The sequence below is a fragment of the Bubalus kerabau genome, chromosome 2 (genome assembly GCF_029407905.1).
Source record: "Bubalus kerabau isolate K-KA32 ecotype Philippines breed swamp buffalo chromosome 2, PCC_UOA_SB_1v2, whole genome shotgun sequence".
NCBI lineage: Eukaryota > Metazoa > Chordata > Mammalia > Artiodactyla > Bovidae > Bubalus > Bubalus kerabau.
Window position 1 is genome coordinate 7,742,104 of NC_073625.1, and position 13,375 is coordinate 7,755,478.

Sequence of the window (13,375 nt, forward strand, 5' to 3'; positions counted from 1 at the left end):
TCACAGAAAACTAGTCAATTAATCACACTAGGACCACAACCCAAGACGGGCGGGTCATGGTGGAGAGATCTGACAGAATGTGGTCCATTGGAGAAGGGAATGGCAAAAAAACTTCAGTATTCTTGCCTTGAGAACCGCATGAACAGTATGAAAAGGCAAAATGATAGGATACTGAAAGAGGAACTCCAAAGGTCAGTAGGTGCCCAATATGCTACTGGAGATCAGTGGAGAAATAACTCCAGAAAGAAGGAAGGGATGGAGCCAAGGCAAAAACAATACCCAGCTGTGGATCTGACTGGTAATAGAAGCAAGATCTGATGCTGTAAAGAGCAATATTGCATAGGAACCTGAAATGTCAGGTCCATGAATCAAGGCAAATTGGAAGTGGTCAAACAAGAGATGGCAAGAGTGAATGTTGACATTCTAGGAATCAGTGAACTGAAATGGACTGGAATGGGTGAATTTAACTCAGATGACCATTATATCTACTACTGCGGGCAGGAATCCCTCAGAAGAAATGGAGTAGCCATCATGGTCAACAAAAGAGTCCAAAATGCAGTACTTGGATGCAATCTCAAAAACGACAGAATGATCTCTGTTCGTTTCCAAGGCAAACAATTCAATATCACAGTAATCCAAGTCTATGCCCCAACCAGCAACGCTGAAGAAGCTGAAGTTGAACGGTTCTAAGACCTACAAGACCTTTTAGAACTAACACCCAAAAAAGATGTCCTTTTCATTATAGGGGACTGGAAGGCAAAAGTAGGAAGTCAAAAAACACCTGGAGTAACAGGCAAATTTGGCCTTGGAATACGGAATGAAGCAGGGCAAAGACTAATAGAGTTTTGCCAAGAAAATGCACTGGTCATAGCAAACACCTTCTTCCAACAACACAACAGAAGACTCTACACATGGACATCACCAGATGGTCAACACCGAAATCAGATTGATTATATTCTTTGCAGCCAAAGATGGAGAAGCTCTATACAGTCAACAAAAACAAGACCAGGAGCTGACTGTGGCTCAGATCGTGAACTCCTTATTGCCAAATTCAGACTGAAACTGAAGAAAGTAGGGAAAACCACTAGACCATTCAGGTATGACCTAAATCAAATCCCTTATGATTATACAGTGGAAGTGAGAAATAGACTTAAGGGCCTAGATCTGATAGATAGAGTGCCTGATGAACTATGGACTGAGGTTCATGACATTGTACAGGAGACAGGGATCAAGACCATCCCCATGGGAAAAAAAAATGCAAAAAAGCAAAATGGCTGTCTGGGGAGGCCTTACAAATAGCTGTGAAAGGAAGAGAAGCAAAAAGCAAAGGAGAAAAGGAAAGATATAAGCATCTGAATGCAGAGTTCCAAAGAATAGCAAGGAGAGATAAGAAAGCCTTCCTCAGCAATCAATGCAAAGAAATAGAGGAAAACAACAGAATGGGAAAGACTAGAGATCTCTTCAAGAAAATTACAGATACCAAGGGAACATTTCATGCAAAGATGGGCTCGATAAAGGACAGAAATGGTATGGACCTAACAGAAGCAGAAGATATTAAGAAGAGGTGGCAAGAATACACAGAAGAACTGTACAAAAAAGATCTTCACGACCCAGATAATCATGATGGTGTGATCACTCACCTAGAGCCAGACATCCTGGAATGTGAAGTCAAGTGGGCCTTAGAAAGCCTCACTACGAACAAAACTAGTGGAGGTGATGGAATTCCAGTTGAGCTATTTCAAATCCTGAAAGATGATGCTGTGAAAGTGCTGCACTCAATATGCCAGCAAATTTGGAAAACTCAGCAGTGGCCACAGGACTGGAAAAGGTCACTTTTCATTCCAATCCCAAAGAAAGGCAATGCCAAAGAATGCTCAAACTACCACACAATTGCACTCATCTCACATGCTAGTAAAGTAATGCTCAAAATTCTCCAAGCCAGGCTTCAGCAATATGTGAACCGTGAACTTCCTGATGTTCAAGCTGGTTTTAGAAAAGGCAGAGGAACCAGAGATCAAATGCCAACATCCGCTGGATCATGGAAAAAGCAAGAGAGTTCCAGAAAAACATCTATTTCTGCTTTATTGACTATGCCAAAGCCTTTGACTGTGTGGATCACAGTAAACTGTGGAAAATTCTGAAAGAGATGGGAATACCAGACCACTTTACCTGCCTCTTGAGAAATCTGTTTGCAGGTCAGGAAGCAACAGTTAGAACTGGACATGGAACAACAGACTGGTTCCAAATAGGAAAAGGAGTATGTCAAGGCTGTATATTGTCACCCTGCTTATTTAACTTCTATGCAGAGTACATCATGAGAAACGCTGGACTGGAAGAAACACAAGCTGGAATCAAGATTGCCGGGAGAAATATCAATAACCTCAGATATGCAGATGACACCACCCTTATGGCAGAAAGTGAAGAGGAACTAAAAAGCCTCTTGATGAAAGTGAAAGTGGAGAGTGAAAAAGTTGGCTTAAAGCTCAATATTCAGAAAACGAAGATCATGGCATCCGGTCCCATCACTTCATGGCAAATAGATGGGGAAACAGTGGAAACAGTGTCAGACTTTATTTTGGGGGGCTCCAAAATCACTGCAGATGGTGACTGCAGCCATGAAATTAAAAGACGCTTACTTCTTGGAAGGAAAGCTATGACCAACCTAGATAGCATATTCAAAAGCAGAGACATTAGTTTGCCAACAAATGTCCGTCTAGTCAAGGCTATGGTTTTTCCTGTGGTCATGTATGGATATGAGAGTTGGACTGTGAAGAAAGCTGAGCCCCAAAGAATTGATGCTTTTGAACTGTGGTGTTGGAGAAGACTCTTGAGAGTACCTTGGAATGCAAGGAGATCCAACCATTTGGGATTTCTTTGGAAGGACTGATGCTAAAGCTGAAACTCCAGTACTTTGGCCACCTCATGCAAAGAGTTGACTCATTGGAAAAGACTCTGATGCTGGGAGGATTGGGGGCAGGAGGAGAAGGGGATGACAGAGGATGAGATGGCTGGATGGCATCACCGACTCGATGGACGTGAGTTTGAATGAACTCTGGGAGTTGGTGATGGACAGGGAGGCCTGGCGTGCTGCGATTCATGGGGTCACAAAGAGTCGGACATGACTGAGCGACTGAACTGAACTGAACTGGGGACTAGGGGAGGTCCCAGTTTTAGGTAGGAAGAAAAGTGAAAGTCCCTCAGTCGTGTCCAACTCTCTGCAACCCCATGGACTATTCAGTCCGTGGAATTCTCCAGGCCAGAATACTGGAGTGGGTAGCCTATCCCTTCTCCAGGGGCTCTTCCCAACCCAGGGATCGAACCCAGGTCTCCCGCATTGCGGGCGGATTCTTTACCAGCTGAGCCACCAGGGAAGGAAAGGAATGCTTTTAATTTCTGGTAGTTGTTCTGTAATAACATCTGTACAGAAGGCATCAGACTCAATGAGTTTCTTGGTATTATCTGCAGTCCTGCACCTGACGTTCTTTCTCCCAGGTCGGTCGGTCCAGGAGCAGGACAAAAAGGACAAGACATCCTCCCATCCTGGCACCCCCACTGAGCACTCTTCCCCAAGTGCCAGACGGCTGACGGAGTTCCACGGGCTCGTGCTGTCAACAGGATCAGCGAGACCTCACGGAGAAGCATCTAGCACTCCAAGCGGCTCGCCCGAGACGCTGCCACCCTGCTTCTGTGCATCCAGCATCCCCCAGCCCACCCCAGGAGACAAGAAACGCCTTACAGGGGGAATCACAGAAAAAAACTAGAGTGGGGCAGCACCAGAGACGAACGCACATCTGGTCTGTATCCGCCTGACATAAAATCCTGAGATCTAAACACAGATGAGCTCGAGACAGCCCTTTTATTTCTACAGCAGTCGTGGTAATCCACCCTTGTAGAGATCTAGCTCAGCTGGGCCTGTCTTCTCGGACAGCAGGAATACCAGCTTGTAGATATAGCCCTTGGACACCCCAGGTCTCTAAAGTATACAGACAACTCTGTACACACAGACCTTTTAACTCTATGCAGACAACCTTTTTAACTCTGATGGATAGATTATTTTAAATATTAATACTTCTTTCCAAGCATTATTAGCATCTTTTTAAAAAATAGATCATTTATCACTTAAGCCAGTATCTTCAAAGTCCTGTCCGACTTCCAGGCCTTACTCTGGGCCCTGTCACTGCTATAGATACATGTTATAATAAGATCTCCATTAAAAAGAGAATGTGTTTCAATAACACACGTTACTGTAAGAATCTTTATTACTGACAATAGACATAGGCTGTATCAGGTATACTCAAGGATGTTAGTGGCTCAGTGGTAAAGAATCTGCCTGCCCATCCAGGAGACATGGGTTTGATCCCTGGGTCGGGAAGATGCCCTGGAGAAGGAAACGGCAACCCACTCCAGTATTCTTCCCTGGAGAATCCCATGGACAGAGGAGCCTGGCGGCTACAGTCCACAGGGTCGCAAAGAGTCAGACATGACTTAGCGACTAAAGAACAAGGATGTCAGAACAGGAAAGCTACTATGTGAAATATTAACACTTGGTGATAAGAGGGGCAAGGATAGTCAAAATCAATAGGTCAGGGATAACTCCTCCTAAAGGAGAAGCAATAAGTTCAATTGCTGTTTTTGTTTAGTAATTAAGTCATGTCTGACTCTGCGACCGCATGGATTGTAGCTCACCAGGCTCCTCCGTCCATGGGATTTTCCAGGCAAGAATACTAGAATGGGTTGCCATTTCCTCCTTCAGGGAATCGTCCTGAACTAGGAATCAAAACTGAGTCTCTTGCATCTCCTGCATTGGAGTTCCTTTATCACTGATAAAGGGAAGCCCAAGAAGTGCGATGACCACTGATAAAAAAGACACAGAAAAGCAGAGGTGATGCAGGAAACAAGCATTGCCGATTTTAAAAGCAAGGGTATTTCCTTTCCTTTCTTCACATATATCTAAACCCAGGCACACAAGGGATTCGTTGTGTATACTCATGCACACGTGCATCTGAGAGGGAGTTATTCAAACTCCAAAATGCCAGCACTGCCCCCATGCTCTATGAGACACGTTCAGCTTTTATGTAAACACAGCCAAAATGTTTTAGGCAAATCACTTTTCATAGCATACCAGTAAGTTAGGCAGTTTGGGTGTGCCAGGCACGTGAAATGACTAAGCACAACCCTTAACCTTTTAATCTAGTAGGATTGGATTCGTGCTTTAGTCACTGAAGATGGTGGTTTAGTCGCTAAGTCATGTCCGACTCTTGTGACCCCACGGACTGTAGCCCACCAGCCTCCTCTGTCCATGGGATTCTCCAGGCAAGAATACTGGAGTGGGTTGCCATTTCCTTCTCCAGGAATCTTCCTGACCCAGGAATTACCCGGGTCTCCTGCACCGTAGACAGATTCTTTAGACTGAGTGAGCTATGAGGGAAGCCACAGGAAAGATGGAACAAGTATTATAGGAATTCAAAGAAGAAAAAGAGAGGCCTTCAAGATGCCTGTGGACGACTTTATGTTAGAAGTAGCTTTCCAGATGGATCTTGAAAGATGAGTAGGCTTTTGATGGTCAGAGAAGATCAGAGGGTGGTACCGAGAAGCAGTGAGCAGTGAGGCCAGGAAAGAAAGGGCTGCATTCGTCCTGAGATGGTGCAGAAATCAGGACTTGTTTGGAGAGGCGTAAGAGTCAGGAAGTGGCCAGAGTCCAGGCCATGGGGGACTCTGAATGGCAGATAAGGAATTCATGATGTGATTTTCATGAGCAGGAGATTGTGTCTGCGGGCCGCCAGTGATATCTGCCTAATCACAGCCGTCCTGGCTGGAAGAGCTCCTAGCTGTTCAGAGCACATCCCCCCCAAGGCCTCTGTGAGGCCCTAAAAGGAAGTCCACACACTCCCCGCTCTGTGGGGGCTGGAGGGAGGGCATGAGTTGTAGTCAGCTTAAGCCAACAGGAAATTCAGTGTGAAAATGGCTGAACTTACAGTATCTGGGGACCCATCGGACAGGTCTGGTTTTCCATCAGAACCAGAGATCTGGAACTCAGGGTAGTCTGGGGCGGAATGGGGAGACCTCCACGTACAACATGTGATCATTTAAATGAGAGTGAAAGTGTATACAGTGAGGGGAGCTGACTGAGAGCTCAATCCAGGGGACATTAGAATTAACTGGACAAGGAAAGAGGTTCTGTGAAGGAACCCGGAAGGTGTAGTGAGAAAGACAGGAACCAGGATCTTAGGAGCCAGAGGGCTTCAAGAGGTGGGGTAGGGGTGTGAGCGTGAAGTTCTGTAACATTTACTGGGTTTGTCAAGAAGCTATTCAGCTGTAGGTAAGACAGTATTATCACTTCAAAAACCCAGCGGAAAAGATATGTTTCTCGCCAGTGGGACAGCATCAGCCAACTAGGCACAAAAATCTCCCTGTTTTTTTTTTTTTTTTTTCCTACTAGAATCATCTGAAATCAGTGCAATTACTCTGACGTCTCACAATGGATCCATTCACAGTAAATCCATCAGATTTCCTGCTGATGACATTTGCAGGACTTTGGGGGATGTGGATGGTGACCCTGTCACTGTGCCCAGAGGGTCCAGCGAGCCGTCCACCTCAGCCTAAAAACGTAGCTGCCTGTATGTTGACTCCTCCGGATGGTTTTCTAGCATCACCACCATATCTATCATTCAAGCCACCGGGTAAATTTCTTCTATCCCTTTGATAAGGGTGAATCTTTGGTTAAAATCTGGAATGGATCAGAGATGAAATAGAAAAATAATGTGACTACAAATGGGAAAGGTCATTTTTGTTAGAGGCTCTCAAGACCTTGAATCTAAAGATCCAGCCCTGTTTGAACCCTAAATGAGTCCTAAACTGTTTGGGTCCACAGGCTTCCCAGGTGGTGATAGTGGTAAAGAATCTGCCTGCCAAGGCAGGAGACATAAGTGACGCGGGTTCGATCCCTGGTCGGGAAGATCCCCTAGAGAAGGAAATGGCAACCCAGTATTCTTGCCTGGAGAATCTCATGGACAGAGGAGCCTGATGGGCTACAGTCCATGGGTCTCAAAGAGTCGGACACAACTGAGCGACTTAGTAGGCACGCACACATTCAGGTCCACAGCCCCACTGTGGAGCAGCGAGCAGTGTCTCTGGTCTGGCTGGTTCAGTCTGTATCCACCGTGAGCATCCACTCCCCACCAGCTGTACCCTGTCCCCTTCCTGCAGGTCTGAGTCCTCTGAGAACAACCACTGCTTTGAAGCCTGGTTATCTGACCAGGAGGACCCTCATCCCTTCCTGGTTGTTTTTTGTTTGTTCTTTCCAGTTTCACTTCCTCCACCCTAACCAAAATTTGCTCTAACCTTGACAACCCAAGCAGAATCAGCTCAGACACCTACCCTTGAAAAACAAGACCCTCCTCTGCCCAGGAACTCCTGCCCAGCATGCCATTACCCCTTAAAGGTACAACAACATCACTCGGACCAAAGTCTGCCGTGTCCCTCTGGACACTGTGGGTGGGTCTGCTGGCCAGCTCTCAGGAGTACTGGCCCTTCTATCTGGCTAATTCAAATAATAATAATAATGTCATCATTATCATTATTAAGATTTTGGCTTTTACCATGCTGCAGGGGCTGCTCTCAGCCGTTATATACGTTTACATGCTTGCCACACCCAATGAGTAAACAAGCTTAGAGAGTGTATATAGTTCTGAGATCCTATAGCTGGTAAGCCACAGGGCCAGGACTCATGCCCAGACCAGCTTCTTTTCCAATGGGCATACCTCTGGGGTCCCGTGTCTTAGCCCGATGTATTAATAACTATTTACATAACTAAGAAAATCTTTCAAAACCTCATGTCTGCAGGGCAAAAAATTATAAAGTAGGTTCTTTGTAGTGGAAAAGCTGGGGACCAGCCATCCCTCCAGGGCCCCCTCTGAGGACAAGGTGAATCCAGATGTGGGATCTAGCCCACCTGACTCACATTCCAACATTCGAGTCCTTCTGATGGTCTGAAGCAACGGTCCCCTACCTTTTTGGCACTGAAGACTGGTTTCCCAGAGGACAATTTCACCATGGACCAGGACTGAGGGGGGATGGATTGGGGATGATTCAAGAGCACTACATTTATTGTGTACTTTATTTCTATAATTACATCAACTCCACCTCAGGTCATCAAGGCATTATATCCCAGAAGTTGGGGATCCCTAGTCTAAATATCGGAGAAGGCAATGGCAACCCACTCCAGTACTCTTGCCTGGAAAATCCCATGGACAGAGGAGCCTGGTAGGCTGCAGTCCATGGGGTCGCTCAGAGTCGGACAGGACTGAGCAACTTCACTTTCACTTTCATGCATTGGAGAAGGAAATGGCAACCTACTCCAGTGTCCTTGCCTGGAGAATCCCAGGGACGGGGGAGCCTGGTGGGCTACCGTCTGTGGGGTCGCACAGAGTCGGACATGACTAAAGTGACTTAGTAGTCTAAATATACCTGGTCAATTTCCAGCAACATGGATGGACCTAGAGATTGAGTGAAGTTTCAGACAGAGATGGAGAAACATTGTATATCCCTTATATGTGGACTCTAAAAAGAAATGATACAAATTTACTTATAAAACAGAAAGAGACTCACAGACTTAGAGAGCAAACTTCAGGTTGCCAGGGGGAAGGACAGGGTTAGAAGAGATAGTTAGGGAGTTGTGTCCATTGGATGGACATGTACACACTACCATGTTTAAAACGGGTAACTATTAAGGACCTAGTGTGTAGTCCACTGAACTCTGCTCAGTGTTATGTGGCAGCCTGGATGGAAGGGGAGTTTGGGGGAGAACGGATACATGTATATGTATGGCTGAGTCCCTTCACTGTTCACCTGAAACTTTCACATTATTAAGCAGCTACATCCCAATACAAAATAAAAAGTTAAAAAAAATTAAAAAGTAAATGAAAAAATAATAAATATACCTAGTCAGAGCTTTCAGGAAGTGTGGCCAAGTATTACAATGCAAAGTTAAACAAGACTTTAATGAATGGATCTGCTTTTTCCGTCATTTGCTTTATTCTTTAGTCACGTGATGCCATGTTTTCTACTCCAATTGATGTGACAGTCAACATCCTTTATTTTCAAGCTATTAAGCCAACACCTAGAGTCACTCTAACAGTGTTTACCTATCAAAATAGAGAGGGCTTTTTGTTTCTTTTCCTTCTCATAGAACAGATACTTCTCCTTCCTAATTTTTTTTTTTTTTTAACATCTTGGAAGAGGAACAGTCCCAGGATCTATAAACAGCGCTCCCCTCCAGACAGAGCTTTTATCTTGATGGGCAGAGAATATAGACTGCTCTGTCACTGAGAAGGGGCTTTCTGAAGACTTTGCATAACTTCTGCTATGTATTAATATTTGAGAATAATGCCCAGGAGAGAGTGGTGAAATGTTATTGCTGTGCATATGATTCGGTGATTCATCTTTTTTTTCCCCCAGAGTCATATGATGCTACAAATAAAATGGGAAAAGAAATAACAATACCACACTGCAGCTGAATTTCATCAAAAGGGAACCGGGCACTTGTCCACTGATTCTGGGAGTTTGCACGTGTGGCCTCTTTCCTGGGGCAGGAAGGGCTGTGGGGCCAAGTCTTCCTGGGGGATCTCGGTGAGGCTCAGGCAGGCTCATTGCACTTCCCAGCCTGCCTCTGAGCAGTCGCCTGAGAAAAACTGGGAAATAACACTGCAATTGAAGTGGTGAAGAAGCTGTCACATTTACACAAGAAAGCGTCCCCTAGTCAGGGTTCCCTGTGGCCACCTCCTCTCAGAAACTCTCACACAGCCCTGAATTTCTAGACACAGTTAACCAGAGGTGGGCCTTTACTAGATGGGGGTTCGCAAAATTTATTTATGTAATAATCACATACCTAGTCTTAGCTTTCAGGTCTTTCTTCAGAGGGACCCCTCAGAGCCAGGGGCCAGCCAGGCAGCTTCTTGGAGTAACAATCTATGAAACTTACATGTCACTGAAAGGAATCAGAGCTACAGCCCCTGCCAGCCTGAGTGAAACATCGCTGGTCTCACTACTCTGGAAATATTAATAGATGACGTTCTCAAGTGGAAAACAAACACCACACACACACCTTTATCTGTGTTGAGTATGTTGTCAGCGTATATGTGCTAAATATTAATTAGTTGCCTTCAGCTAAAATTCTGAAATCAAATAATGTCTAGCATAATGCTTACTGAAGTGAGTGAGTTGTTTATTACCCCCAAATTCTAAACCTTTTAAAGTACCTCCTAAGATGTTGTCTCTGGTTCAGAATATCACAAAAGGAAATGGAAAGGCAAACAAGAATGGCAGAGACATGGAAAACAGATTCGAACAAACGTATCATCAGCCAATGAAGTGGATTAAATAAGCTCCATACAGTGTTCATTGCTATAAACTGATTTCTTCCCACTCCTACGGATTCAAGCCTATATAATTATTTACAGCACATGAATTACTGTGTAATTGCATTACTGGCTTGCTCAGGGTGTTCACATGAAAGTCTAAAGCTGATGCCAGAACCGCTCATGCTATTTTTACCACACAAAAAAAGAACAAAACGACCTCTGACACTTTGAAAAACAGTGTGTCAGTTTCTTAAAAAGTTACAAACACATCAACCAGGTGGTTCAGCCATTTCACTCCTAGCTATTTACGCATAAGAAATTCAAATGTGTGTCCAAAGATTTACACACAAATGCTCACAGCAATGTTACTTGTAATCAGCAAAAACGGAAGCAACCCAGATGTTCATCAGCGTTGAATGAATACAGAAATTGTGTTGAATCCATACTATGGACTACTACTCAGAATAAAAAGAAGCAAACTATTCAGACAGCAACATAGATGAAACTCAAAACAGTTATGCTAAGTGAACGAAGCCAGACCAAAAAGTGCACATTCTGTAAGAAAACACAAACGGACCTTTAGTGACATAAAGCAGATCAGTGATGCATGGGTGTGAGGTGGCCAGGAGAGGTGGGAGGCTGCTAAGTTGCTGCTAAGTCGCTTCAGTAGTGTCCGACTCTGTGCAACCCCATAGACAGCAGCCCACCAGGCTCCCCCGTCCCTGGGATTCTCCAGGCAAGAACACTGGAGTGGGTTGCCATTTCCTTCTCCAATGCATGAAAGTGAAAAGTGAAAGTGAAGTTGCTCAGTCGTGTCCAACTCCTAGCAACCCTATGGACTGCAGCCTACCAGGCTCCTCTGTCCATGGGGTTTGCCAGGCAAGAGTACTGGAGTGGGTTGCCGTTGTGGGAGGGGAGGATCATAAAAGGGCAGGAGAGATGTCTTCGGGAACGGATTCATTCAGTCTTGAGTATTGCTCCTGATCTTTATGTTCAACGGCTAAAACAGAGGTTCTCCAAGTTCAGGAGGCCTAAGAATACCAAACACGCTCGTTTAAAATGCAGATTCCTGAATTTCACCCAGAAACTAGAAAATATTTATCAATTAACTCTCCAAAAAAGCAAACAATGTAGGTGCTCCACAATACAATGTAGGCAATACACAAAAGTATATTCTTTATCTTGCTGATAGAGATTCCTAACACACAATTTACAATTAATGATACAACAATACTTTTATTATAAATTTCCTACAGCTAATTGATTCCTACAGAATGCTTTTTTTTTTGTTGCAAAACTCTTCTATCTATAGCCAACTTGTAGTGGCAATTGATGAATAAGTGTAGTTCCAACATGAATGTGGGTTGATATTTTTGTTAAGATTAATAAGTAAAAGAAAAGTGAAATGTCAACTATTAATGATGTGAGAGACTGCTGAATTGTAATTGTTTTTTGACTATTCGAAGAATATTTTATCATACTTTGTACTATTCAAAATGTGATGGCCATAGACATGACACATTTTAATTTCAATCTGCATTATTAATATTTTTCTCCATTACCCTCTTAAGTCTAAATAATCAACAAAGCCGTAAACCAAGAGTGGTTTGTTTTTGTCAGTTTCCATGTGTAAATGCTCTCACCTGGCTGATTTCAAGCCGCCACTGAGTATACCGAGGGGAACAGACGCCCAGCAGCACACGTATTTTCACCAGCCAGACACAACATGTGTAGCTTCAAGAGCACGGATCATAGTGGAGTGAAGTCCAAGAAATGATGAGTTTTAAATATTTGTTGCCTTTGTTTCTAATGTACTGTATTTAACTGTAAATACAGTTATATAGCACATATAATTTAATTTTTAATGATTTTTAGTCATTGGCTCATTAAATTCCTTAAAATTTAATATTGGCTCTTAAGAACCAGGGTAAGTTGGCTACAACAAACCACTGGCTCCACCTCAGCCCTAAGGAATTAGATTCTCTGGGGTCAGGGCTCAGAAATTTACCTTTTTAATACCTCCCAAGATGGCTGCAACATAAGATACTCAGGGAGAATCTAATTGCAGAGTTCTTTTTTTTTTTTTTTTTCTTTTTAGCGGAAAGCAGGTCATCTTTAGAGGCAACATTATGGGGAAAGAATATAGGATTAAATATTAAGAACACTAAAATTCTCACCCTGATTCTGCCACTAATTACATGGCTTTGGACAAATCACTAACCCTGTTAATTTCCTAATCTAATAAGGAGAGAGTGAGACTAACAAAGAATTAATAGATGTAATTTTTAAAGGATTTACTTACATACTGAAGTATTTATAGGTTTAATGATCTGGTATCTATGGTTTACTTTAAAAGGCTTCGAGAGGAGAAGGAAATGGCAACCCACTCCAGTATTCTTGCCTGGAGAATCCCATGGACAGAGGAGCCTGGCAGGCTACAGTTCATGGGGTTACAAGAGTCAGACACAACTTAAAAGACTAAACCACCAGAGAAAGACTACCCTCGATTTGGCAGCAAGTGACAACTGTCCTTAAGATTTCTTTTTTTTTCCCCCTGATAGAAAAAGAAAACACTTGGAAAATGAAAATAATAAATTTTCTATTCAAATGTATAAATATAAAAAAAAATAAAAAATAAAAAAATAAAAGGCTTCGAGAAACATAGAAAAAAAGTTGGGCTGGGAGGTAGATAAAACAAGATTGGCACACTGGTTTGGTGATGAGAATATGGGAATATGACTACATTTGACTATATTTGAAACTTTACAAAATAAAAAAATTTTTGATAGTCACCAGGAAACTACCAGGATCATTTCCATCTTTAAAAATAATATTTCACATCATCCTTGTGTTTCTAAACTCTTTAATGGGACAGGGGGTGGGAATTAGCATGTCGCAGGCAACTGATGCTTTAAAAGTGAATGTCGCTCAGTCGTGTCCAACTCTTTTGTGACCCCACAGAAGGGTAGCCCACCAAGCTCCTCTGTCCAGAGGATTTCCCAGGCAAGAATACTGGA